Source organism: Myiozetetes cayanensis, unplaced genomic scaffold, assembly GCF_022539395.1.
Source record: "Myiozetetes cayanensis isolate MyiCay16 unplaced genomic scaffold, myiCay2020 scf12, whole genome shotgun sequence".
Taxonomy (NCBI): Eukaryota; Metazoa; Chordata; class Aves; order Passeriformes; family Tyrannidae; genus Myiozetetes; species Myiozetetes cayanensis.
Window position 1 is genome coordinate 16,009,785 of NW_026086826.1, and position 12,716 is coordinate 16,022,500.

A 12,716-nucleotide genomic window follows, 5' to 3' on the forward strand; every position below is an offset into this window, starting at 1 on the left:
AGCCTTCCTCCATTTACACCTTTTGCCATTATTGGCTTTTGGGAAAGGCCTTTAGCAATTAAAGTTTGTATCAAACATATTGCCATCTTTCCCACCCTGTTACCCTCTGTGCTGCTACAAAAGGTCTGCTTAACAGAAGGCTGGAGCAGGAGCTATTTTGTACACACTTCAGTACCTGAGCCCCATGTTTGTGCTCCAGCCTGGCAACTTAGCTCATGTATCACATCAGATGCTCAACGCTGCCCTGGCAGCTCACAGCTCAGCTTTCTTCCTGAGCAAAACCCACTAAACTAAATCCTATCACATTTGGGTCACTTTTTGATAGACTTCTTAGTACTAGCCAAAGTTTACACATGCTTACACACTTCTTTTGAGGTCAAGAAAGAAAAAAACCCACAAGATAATCGATTCGGGCTATTGGAAAGGAATTGTTCTGCCTGCAGGCAGTGCAGGTCCCGAAGGACCACGGTTGCCAGAGGGACAAATGCAGAGGACAAGCACTGGATTCTCCTACTTACTCTGCTGAAGACCCCACAGAGAGTTGCTGGCAGTGGATGGAGCCGGCTGGCACACTGGGAAATCCCCAGGGCAGAACTTCTGAAGATGCACCTGTGCCATTGCAACAGGCCTCATGCATATACATCAGCTGAGAGGTAAAACCCTCTGTAAGTGAGTAGGTGGGTTCAGTGCCTTCAACCAGATACATCTTAAAAATTCCCAGTGCCTATGAAGATCTGACTGACTGTGTTTCCTGCAGACACTGCAGACCTCAGGGTTGCAATTCTGCCCACCTAAATAAGGTGAAAACAGGAAAGTAAATAGATTAGGAGGATATTGGGTGTGTGCATGGTACATGGCAGTACTGTATGAGGCAACTTGTTCAGCTTTTTTGACTAATGACTTTTCTGACACAGGAAATCTGAAACACAACTGAGAACACCAGTACAAGGAAGGAGAGAACAAACTGGGCAAACAAAGCAGAAAAACAAGAGATCAAGCCTCAGTGAACAAATTCCCTTTTTTCCTTCAACTTGGTAAACTCAGTCATAGTGGTAAAGGGTATTTCCAGGCAGGTTGAACTTGCACGAGAGGCAGAGAAGCACAGGAATCCCTGACCTTGTTTGGCAGTATTACAAAGGGTCGTATTTTCAGATAGATGATCTGATCTCAAAATATCCTCCAGTGTAATGAGTACAAATGAGCTTTTCATCTGTCTGTCTCAACCATGCATCTATCTGCTTTCTCTGTTTTTTAAAGCAGGGAACAGAAAGCAGAAAGAAGCTGAGCAGTGCACCATTTCTGCACCAGTGGGTCACCAGTGTTGCTGGACCAAAACCACACAAACCAAAGCATTCTGCTCAGCCAGAGAACTCATCAAGCACCACTGTCAGCTCTTCTGGGCTGCATCAACTGTCTGCCTGGTCTGGTGAGGGTCAGGCACAGCCCTGATCAGAAAGAAGGGTCTGTAATGTTGCTCTGACCTGGGAATGGGCAGGTTGTGGCCAGCAAAGCTCAGTGGAGGAGACAATAGCGTAAATTCTCTGACATCGCAAAGGGCTCCTTACAGATCCAAAGCAGGATTCATTGCTCTGGCATCTCCTCTAGCTTACCCAATAGCCTGATTACCACACAGCATGCCTGTGGCAGTGCTAGAGCTGCCAGCACAGTGTTGCTGCACGTAGCACGGCGGGTGGCCGGTGGCACTGCTGGTGGCCAGCACTGTCCTGCCAGCAGCCAGGCTCTGCTGGGCAGCATCCGTGCTGCTGACGAGGCAAAAGCAGCCGGTCACTGGGCTGGCCAAAGGGACAGGCTGAGACCCCCAGGAGGAGTGGGCAGTTTTCACCCACCAGACACACGGACCTCTGCTGGGGTATGGCAGTGCCACCCTGGGGTGCACAGGATCTGCTCCACACCTTGACATCCCCAAACCAAGACATCTCACGAGCCATTGAGAGCTGTTGCCTTCAGTATAGCAAGAGAAGTGGATTGGCAAGCAGCTGGTGCAGGCAGACCACTGATTCACAGTATCTCCTGGAAACTTGTTTTGTGTCCTCAGCACTCAACAGGGAATCTTAAACAAGCACAAAACATTCATCCCTTATAAGAACACACTGCAATATTCACCTTCCTTGTGATAAACAGATTATAGGGTTTTTTCCCTGTCTTCTTTTCTCCTCACATTATCATTTAACTAGTTCTCAAATCACAAATTATCAAGACTCCATTTGAATGCTGCAGTTTTCATGTTGTGAATCTTGGGTTAAACAATTCTTTCTCAAATAAATACTCCTTTTTCAGTTTCCACTGATGCTTTTGTTGTTCACAGTAATCAAGTTCCCAGTTGGCTAACCTCTCACCTAACACAATGTCTTCATCTTTCATTTGAACAAAATCTATCATCCATAAGCAAAGACAGAAAATGTGTGAATGTCTAAAGCTTATGTAAATTAAGAGGCTCTGCACACCGGTCCTAAAAATAGTAGATAATAACAAGCATTTCTTCAGCATACTATAATTATGGGCCTGCTGTCATGTCTACCATTGTCTATAAGGTCACAGTTGTATTATACAAAATTTACAGTATATTATCAGTTAAAAACACAATAATTAGCAAGCCCGCAAGTTCCATCTTCGGCACCAGTGATGAATGTTCACAGAAAGGAGAAAAAAAAAAAAAAAGGCATGTTGCTTGCTTTATGTGGACAATACACACTTAAATTTAATCATCAATGTCTGCTATCCAGCAGGCAATATTCTTTTGCTATTATAACACTATTTGCCAAGATCAGAGTACACCCTTGGGGTGAATTTGTCCTTAATGAAGAGACAAGGGGCCAAAACTCTCACTATCATATCACTGACATACACTTAAACATATTTCTTTAAACTTCATAATTCTATATGGCTTATTCTAGGATAATGTCTGGGTGAAAATCTCAGGCATTATTTTGAGCAGTATAATAAACATTTGCACTTGACATTCCAATTTTTTAACTCACAAAATTATGTGTATTGAGTCTTTCCCATAATGTGAGCCATTTTTTGGCTTTTTTGAACACTGGAGGTTGAAAAAAGATGAGAGAGACTGCACCCAGACCAGAAGCACCACAGTTTCTAGCAAAGGTCCCCAAAAGGTTACTTGACTACCACATTATCCCATCTGGCCACTTTAGATTTCCATGGTTATAGTGGCCAACCAGCAGGTGTGGCTGTTCCACTCTCACCAGCCACCACGTCACCTGTGGTCATTCACAAAACATATAGTTTAAAAAAATCTTAACAAGAGGTCAGGACAAGTGGCCATTACTCTGTGATGACGAGGAAAAAAACTTGGAAAAAGTTCATCATTTTCTCAGTGAAACAAAGATGAGAGGACAGAAAGCTTTCCAATGGAAATAAGCAATAAAGCATTTCCAGACTGTGTATCTTTTGACTGCATTTAAGTACAATAAATATGAAACATCAAAATGTTTCATTTCAACTTTTTCAGCAAAGAAAGTCTAGCAAATTCACAGTCAGGAACTGATCGAAATGTTATTAAGTGCATTTAAGAATTTTGCTATGGATGAAAGAATTTGCTAATTCCTCTCACATCCTTTGCCCTGAACCACTCTGCAGCCACTGGGGCAGGGATTACAAGTGCTGTGGGGAGCCAGCAGCTGCCAGGAGAGCCAGAGGAGGCTGAGGTCCAGCAGGCACCAACACTGTCTTTCATGTCATGCCAGTGAACCCAAGGCCCAGCTTGTAACAACTCTGCCTCTGATTTCTAGGCCTGCACTAAATTGCCTGTCTCCTGCCATATGTCACTCTCCCCAGGTCATGCTCTGATGGGCACTTGATCTTGCAGCCAGGTGGGCAGCAGAACCCAGCACCAGCACAGGGTGGGAGAGGACCCCTGCAGAGCCTGGGGACTGGGTACCAGCTGACAGTGCACGCGCATCCCGAATAAGACAAACTACATCTCGGGCTGCACTAGGAGAAGTGCAGTCCGTGAGACCTCAGAAGGCTGGAAAACAAAAGGAAAAGGGGTTTGAAACCAAGGGTTTTGTAAGTCTTGCCAGCAAGACTGGTGGTGAAGTCAGCACCCAACAGCCCGCAGAGTTGGGGCGTGATGTGGACCATTCAGGCAGCATCACATCATCAGTACTGAAAAAGCATATACCCTGAATATGCTTCGGGCTGGTACTGAGGCTCAGAGCAGTACTTAAGAACAGAGCAGGCTGTGCATAAAAAGCTCAATCAAAATTGGCCTAAGCCTCAAAAATAGGGATAGCCTTCACACAAAAAATACCTTGTTAAAGAAAAAAAAAACAGACTGGACAGGAAAATGCATATTGTTAAGATTTCTTTCAGAATTGCCTCACTTGTGTAAATCCCATGTGAGAAGTTATTCAAAAGGCACCTTTGTCTGTGAAGATCTTGGTGCTTCAGATGGCACAGCCTGCATGCGGAGCCTGAGCAGTCAGAGCACCTCTGTGCACCTCTCCTGCATCCAGTTCTGCCACAAACACCTGCCCAGGAAGTGCCAGGCTCTGCAAGCAGAGGCACAGCACCACCAGTGCCTCCTGGGACCCCACCAACACCAGGGAGAGTCTGCTTTGGTGCAGCCACAGACAAATGGATCTGAATGCTTATATAAATTCTAGACGTGGATTTGCACAGCTGATGCCACAAGCAGTGCTCACCATGTGCAATGGGCACAAGTACCTCTACTCTAAACCTTCCTAGTGCTGCAGTATATGGTACACACTCACCCCAAACATGAGCTCTCCCTGTTCCTTACCATGTGCCACGTAGTGCATGATCAGAGACGTACAGATTGTAGGATTCAAATATATGGGCAATCCTCCAGGCTGTGCCCATGTTGATTCTTCAGCCCTCATGTTTTTGTGGGCTGGGATTACTCCTGCTCAGAGGGGAAGACTTTGCCAGGTATGGTCCCCACGATACTCCCCGCTTGCACTTGTGAAATAACTACACTGATCTGAAAGCTAGTGATTGTTAATACAAGGGTGGGGGGATTGAATCATCCAAACGAGTAGAAAAAAACTGAACAAAAAATAATGAGCTTTGTTAATGGGTTTATAGCTGGAGTCCAGTCCCATCCCCCTCAAAATGAAGAAGATTTGTGCCACTCTCCTCCATGGAAGCCAGATGCTGTTCCTAAGCCTTGAGGGATTTTTAAAATTTAATTTGAACTTGTTTTAAAGGAATAATAGAAGTTGTAACGACTGTCACTGCTGTATGTCATTACCATCAGTTTCTTAAAGCAAGGGTTAAAACCCATGTAATTTAACTCTTTTATGCATTAAGAAAAAGCATAAGCCTCTGTCTGGACCAAGGATGAACATGAAAGCACAAATAACCACGACTATAAGGGAGACGGGTGCTCTCAAGCCCTTCCATGGCATCCTCCAGCACCAGGAATGGAGTCTGGCCATGACAGGTGCCTTTCAGTTGAAAGGGACTGGAGGCGAAGGGGAGGGTATCCTATCAGGATGGATGTTAAGGTTTTAACCAACTGCACAGAACAGGAAAAAAAAAAAGCTTTACACACCTAAAGACTACAAGGGGAGTTGGAAAATGTCTTCAGCAACGTCTTACTTGTACATCCCCCTCAGCAGCTGCAGGGGGCCAAGGCACAACACACCCCGTAGCTGCAAAGCCAAGCACTCCCCTTTCCCTATACCTGGCTCACTCAGGCTGGAGCTGCTGAAAAGAAAAGCATACAAGCAACCAAAGACCCAGGTCCCATCAGCAAGTGCAGGGCCAGTCCCTGCCCAGGGCAGTCCCATGGCCACGTTTAAGACACACCACCTGCTTCCCAGCCCACGAGGCAGCCCCAGCTCAGCCAGAAGGTGCCCTAGAGCATGCAGAGAACCCCAGCCTGCAGGCTGGCCCTGTGCAATGCAGACGTGGGCAGGGACTCCCAGGAACGGAGGGGGTGGGAAGCTGGGAATCCTGTCCCTTCTGCACAGAGGTGAATCCACTGCAGCACTGTGGCTTCACCAGAGAACCACATGCAAGTTTGAGAGAACAGTCTGTTCACTTTGGATGTTTTAGAACAAGACATCTCATGGCTTTGGGGTGAAGCTTCAAGTTCAGGGCAGCATGGAAATATGAAATAATATCCATAAACAGATATTTTCTTTAGCACTATTACAAAAAAACTTCAGCCTGCCTAGATTTACATGAAAATAAAAGCCTGTGCAGTTAAGCAGAAGGCTCTGTTCTGTACATAGAGAGGGTTTTAAAGCCAAACTTTGAGGGTACAATGCTGGGCACTGTGAACCTCCTGGCAGCAACTTTGCCATCTCTTCCAGCCCAGAATCCCTCTTCCTCAATGGGATCATGCAACCTGATCTCAGTCCAGGTGAGTACCAGACCTGAAGGCGTTACCTGGAGAGCACAGGAACTGATGCTTCAGAAGCAAGCACCATGCAAGCTCAGCACTGGACCAGAGTCAAATAACCATGCTGTAACCTGTGTCAGCTGCTGGCTGGTGATCCCTCCCTGACACCCTTCCCCAGAGGACTGCGTAGATAAACACTCTCTATTTGAACAAGACCAATGACAGCAAAATTGCTTGCTTGTCTCTAAAAAGACTCTAATAATGTGCATCAAGGGAGACACCCATGGTCTGACAGACTTCTTTTTCCCCCAGAGTGCAACATAAAAATACATTTCATAGCAAGGAGGACACAGTTTGAAGTGCATCCCTAGTTAATTATATCCAAAAGAGTAATAATAAAACAAACTATTAAATTTTAGAACTCCCTCCTTAAAGTATTAAGCATTTTGCTGCTGTGGTGCAGTTAAACCACACACTGAAAAATGCTTTGAATTGCTTTATTGGAGGGTAGTCATAATGAAACAGGAGTCATAATGAAATAAGATATTCTACACAAAACTCATTCTATACAAGCCTCTAATATCAAACAAACAACACAACACATTCCTCAGCTTAAGTACAGATTTGTTTAAAAAATATGACATTTGCAGTCACTGTGTGTGAATAAACAGCACTGTTGGTCAGCAGCTGCTCAGGAAGGTCCTGTGTACCATGGGAGAGCAAGGAACTGACTGCTGATTTTAAGAACAGAGGCTCTATTCCTGGCACAAATACAGAGACTAGTTTGAAAACTCCAGTGGCTGACAAGATGCTGGATTATGGACTTCACCATAGCCCAGAGCCATGGAGGGAACCTGCTTTGATGCAGCTCTAGTAAACAGCAATCAAAGGGCAAGTGGAAAGGTTGTTATGAAAAACAGAGGAGGCAAGAAATGGACAGGGGTTATTATTCAGGAATTTTCTGCTCTTTTCATTTGGTTAATTTAAATATTTAACAATTGAAATTAACAAGATATTTAGTTGGAATATAGAAATGTTTTAAAATCCCCTTTCTCACCTACCAATCCACTGCAGTATGGATGCTGAACACTGAGAGTCACAACATATCCATAGGGCCCTGTGTCACAGTCCCCCACAGCTGTGCTGCCTGCCTGGGCTGGTGGGGAGGAGCAGGAGACCCCTCTGTCACAGGGCTAGGGGCTCTGCTGTGATACCAGCCACCATCTCCTCCTCAACACTCACTCCTCTCCATAGGCTCAACATTTCTCATCCCGTTTCTCTTGCCACATGTTTTTGCTTTCTTTACTAAATATTCTGTGCTTACAAAACCAAAGAGAAATTAAGCAAACTGCAGCAAACACAAAGCAGACAGCAGAGACGTCTGAATTCCCAAAACAGCACACCATTTTTGCCCATTTTCAGTCAATTTCCACACCCTCTCACACACCCAACACAGCACCATTCCCCTGTTGCAGCCACATCATGTCCAGCACAGAGCCCCGATGGACTTGCAGGTCAGACACTGTCACCCAGGGATCTTTGGAAAGCAGACACTTGTGAAAACAGAGCCATGACTTCAGTTAGAAACCCCAAACAGGTCAGAGCAACCATGCTAGTGCCTATTTCTCTCCAATGAAGAGAGCCTGGAAAGGAAGGAGAGGGTCATGTTCAAAAGGACAAGTACAGCAGATGACAGTACTATCAACTAGATTGAAACCTGAAGTGCCGGAGTGTGAAACTCCTGAATTTCTTATGATACAAAAAAATATAACTGTGTTTGAAGACTGCACTCGTAACCTCAATAGCACAAGAGGAATTAAATTACTGTGAGCAAACTGGGCTTGGGTTCTCACACAACTGCTCTGCAGCCCTGACCAAAGGCTTGGAGTCCCGTTGTCTGCCTTCTCTCTGGGCTCTGGCCCAGGTGCATGGTAACAGGGTGCAGCCCAGCCAGGACACAGCAGCGCTCTGCCTCCCTGGTGTACAGGGGACACACATCTCAAATCATTTTTCTTGCCTGGGTGCTACGGTCAGAATGGTTCTCTTCTATCCACACGCTGCAACTGTTAACCAGAATTTGTCCATCTTTGGAAATGCAAGTTATTTTGAACAGCGGGGCCCAAGCCCCACCTACTCCAGAAAGCCTGAAGTCACCAAGCTGCAAATAAAAATATCCAGAGGTGAATTTGTGGACTACGTGACCCAGCAGGTCTTTCACATCTAGAAAACTGAAATATTTTCTGTAATTTAACAAGTTATTGAAAGGTCAATCCAAAAAGTATCTGATAATAAAAGCACTCAGACATTTCTATTTCATCTCCTCTATTGATGGTAGTGTAGCTCAGCTCATGGAGACTTACCTCAGGCTATAGCTCACCCTACAACGCCTCATTCCTTGCTCACTTTTGTTAGTTATGTAGCATGCTGTGCAACATCAGCTTAGGTATTTTAAAAATACAAGTTTAAAAAAGTATCTGGTCTTCTTTAGATGTGGGAGGGAAGAGCAGTTCTCACCCTTCGGAGCATTCAAGCGATAGATGAAGAACTCTCCATCAGCTGTGCTTTGCAGCTGAAATGAGCAGACCATCCATAGGGAGGGGAAATCGTCTGACTTTGTAGCTTAACACCACGCAGAGACAAGAGGCAATACCTTCTAAAACGCACTTGCTCCACATGCACTGCATGGTTCCACCCCCAAACACTAACAAAGCTGGAGGTGCTGCCACTGTCATTTCAGTGTAGCCATATACCAGTCAGAGCATCTTTCCACAGCATCTGCCACCAGCACTACACACTATTTCACGTCAGGAAGTAACAATTACCTGGGGAAAAAAAAGGCAAACCAGGACTCTTCCAATACAGATTTAGCAGTAGAAGCATGCAGGAACTCCACAACATTGAAGCAACTAGATTTCTTGCTCACTTCCTGTCCCACTGACTTTTATAGCCCTGCTAGTTTTGAAAATGCTGGCACCTGAATCCAATTGTAGTTAGTTACCTAAGCAAGATGAACAGCATCTGCTGGAACAGCATTCCACACCAGAATAGGCTCATGACCTCCAAAGAGTTATAAATGCACAGACCACCTGTGAAATCCCAATCCTTTCACTAAATAATCCAGATTTTTTTAAAATTTACTGGGTTTGGTTTTTTTGGGGGGTTTGTTTGTTTGATTGTTTTTGTTTGGTTTTTTTTGTTTTTTGTTTTGTTTTGTTTTTAATTTATCCCCATTTCTTCCTCAAGGAAAGGCACTGTATTTGGCATTTTGAATGCTGTCCACAGCAGAGGTTATGGTGGTCTGTCTAAATACTAGCACATCCTAGATTTTAAAAATATGCCCACATCAAGGAAAGAAGCTGTGAGGAAAATATCACAATCAGCAAAACCTGGCAGAAGCCTGTAAAAATACACCAAATTACTCCCAGGGGTGTCAAACCAAGGCTCCAACACCCCACAGCAGGAGGGGATGCCTCTCCCAGCAAACCCACAGGAATGAGCACAGCTCAGAGTCCCAACAACTCCCAACAAAACTACCAGGACAAGCGCTGCTGCAGGATTGGGCCAACAATCTCCAACGGAATAAGCGCAGTGGTTTCTGACTCCTTTCCAAGTCAGTGTTTGTTGGGAAACATCAAAGCCAATGGAATAGTAGGTGTCCCAAAATGTCTTAATTCAGAGAATTAGTGTTAACTGAGTCTGATTAGCTCCATTTATCTCTAATTAATTACCTTTACCTAATTAGACACCCTGTTTCCAGTAGACATGGAGTCAAGTAGACTAGATTATTAGTGTAGTCATTGTGCCTTTACAAAATCCTGAAATTAATGAAACGTGCAAAAGAATCCACAGCTTTAATTGCACAGGTGTTGCCTTATGGCAAAGCTTTATCATCTGATTACACCAAGGGATTATTAGTGACTTTTTATATAGAGGATGAGCCTGTGAAATGTACCTTAGCAACAGCTCATTAGTTTAGGGTTGTTACTGTATTATTTATTACATTCAGCCTTCCCCATTATCTAGATTGATTCATGGACCTATATTTTCCTCCCCTCTGTGCAGGAAATAAATAAATAAGTGAAGGCTGGCTATTGCTGTCCAGCTGCAATATGAGGGGAAGGCAGAGTTTATTCTCCAGCTACCAATATCCACCCTTTAAAATAAAGCTTTAAAGTTGATTTAAATAAAACTCTTTTTTTTTTCCTCCCTCAGAAAAGTAATCAATTCAAGCTTCTGTCAAACTAGAATGCTTTCTACATGCCATCCAAGCAGTTTGGGACATCTTAAATCTTTTCAGATAAATAAAATTACATTACTGGATTGAAGAATGAAGTACAATATACTTAAACCAAAATAATTTTTTCAGCTATAACTCACCCTTTATGAAATCTATCAGAAATATTTTATTTTGATATTCTTTTAACTGTTTGGTTGTTGGCTACCTCTCCAGGTTTGGAAGGGCTTGCCAGGTAGAAAAACTGTCTGAATAATAGAATTAAGGCAAACAAAGGAAAGCTGCAAGCTCTGCCTTGAGAACCACTTTCCCCAAAGAGAAGCTATGTGCAGTCAAGGTTGAGAAGGCTTGACCTTACCTTTCTGCGTCCTCCTCAACAACATCCCACTGGACTTGCTAAATATTATTGGTACAACAGCCCTGGTGCTACCCCAAGCAGAGGAGGCTTCAGTGACCAACCAGCAATCCAGTAAACAAAAGTAGCCAGTAAACAAAATTATGAGGAATTGTTTTCCAAAATTATCCAGAAAACCAGATTCTTTGAATATTACACAAAACATTGCTGTCCACTTATTACTAAATATAAAAAAAAAGTGAAAAAATAATTGGTAACAATATCTAGAGTATGACAACTTATCTGAGCAGCAATAATGATAGTCCAGTTACAAACATGATTACACAACTTCTCATGTCTGCATTACAAAACAATAATTAAATTTTAATTTCAAAACTGTGGCTCTAACAGACAGACTTAGCACTTTTGCCGTGTGTTCATGTGGCACACGTGCAAATGGTGCCATCCTGCAATAAAGGCACACCATGCTCCACAGAAGCAAAGCAGCTGCAGGGCCTCAGATCCACCAAAGGTGTGGCATTGGCAAAGTATGAGCCACACTCCCAAAACTGCTTCCCAACACAACACACGTTCATTTTATCAACCTAAAACTTTTATTTAGTGTTATGTCCCAAGAGAGCCTATCCCTTGATGGTCTTGAAGGGATTCCATTGCCTTCTTTGTCCCTGGTGTCCCCAACAGGACATAAATGATCTCTCACCGTTGATCCCCAGAGACATCATTACAGCTCCCATTCTCTGAGCAAGCAGCATTGGACCTTAAAACATATCTGCATCCACCTGTTCACCTGTGGTGAAATCCCCTGGATCAGCACATACCTGGAGAGCAGGAGGTCCAGGGTTGACCCCTTTCTTTACAACTCCAGCAGCATGGGTGGTGAAAGCAGTGAGGGGAGCAGCAAGTTATCCAAGAGCTGGCAGGTAGGAAAGCACAGATGGAGAGAACAGGAGACTCAACATCGCTGAGGACTCCAGATAACTTACATTAGACAGTGTCAGAGACAACACTGGAGGAATGCCGAGAGTCCCAGATCCTCTCACACAGGCACCCACCATCATGGATGCTAACTAATTGGACAAAACATGGGGATAAACCCTGTCCTTGTGCTTGCATTCTGCTGTGGCCACATATCCCAGAAGTAATCCCTGGTTGTGGAAAAAATAAGTTACTTGTGAGGTGTAAGGGCCTTGTATCTACTTTCAAGTAGCATCCCAACTGGAATTTTTATTTTGCATTCATATCAAACCTTTCCTCCATACTCCCTGTTGGCTTCTCATCGAATACAGTAAGGTTCACGAACATTGTCTGTGCCTTCAGCACAGCCATGGAGCCATGCCCAGAGTGTACCAGTGATGCTGGGAAAAGCTGTCGCTCCAAGCTTCAGAAGTACCTCACACCAGTTTCAAGCACATCTCTGCAGAAAACAGCACTTTCTTAGGAACCAATCTGAAATACATGGAAGAAATTCCCATGAGATGGATGGTTCATGCTCCTCTCTCCACTTCCTCCTCAAAGAACTCTGACATTACCTTCAATAATGAAAACAAGCAGCACAGTAGACAAGAATGAAAGATATTAAATATTTATTTAAAGAACATAAACAAACAATTTTTCCAGTGGGAGGAAGAAAAATTACATGAGAGATGCTGGTCACATCACTTATAGGAGACAGCCCAGCAACCTGTGGGAGCAGGAGGACTCTACCACGACAAGGGAAGGGGAGCACCAGAAGCACCTTGTGCATGCAGACACCCACACCACGTCCCTGCAAGAAC

The 12,716-nt window shown here is 44.1% G+C and overlaps 1 protein-coding gene across 11 annotated transcripts in view; it reads right to left on the reverse strand.

The window, feature by feature from the left end:
- LOC126635764 (uncharacterized) overlaps positions 1-12,716 on the reverse strand; it is a 59,743-nt gene that overhangs the window by 33,285 nt on the left and 13,742 nt on the right. For 10 of the 11 annotated variants that reach the window (XR_007627791.1, XR_007627787.1, XR_007627783.1 and 7 more), the window contains one exon: positions 11,760-12,716. This exon is cut by the window's right edge. The gene's annotated coding sequence lies outside the window, so the exon portion shown is untranslated. Of the gene's footprint in view, positions 1-518; positions 1,309-11,759 lie in introns of those variants that run through there. The other variant, XM_050307279.1, reaches the window with a different exon arrangement.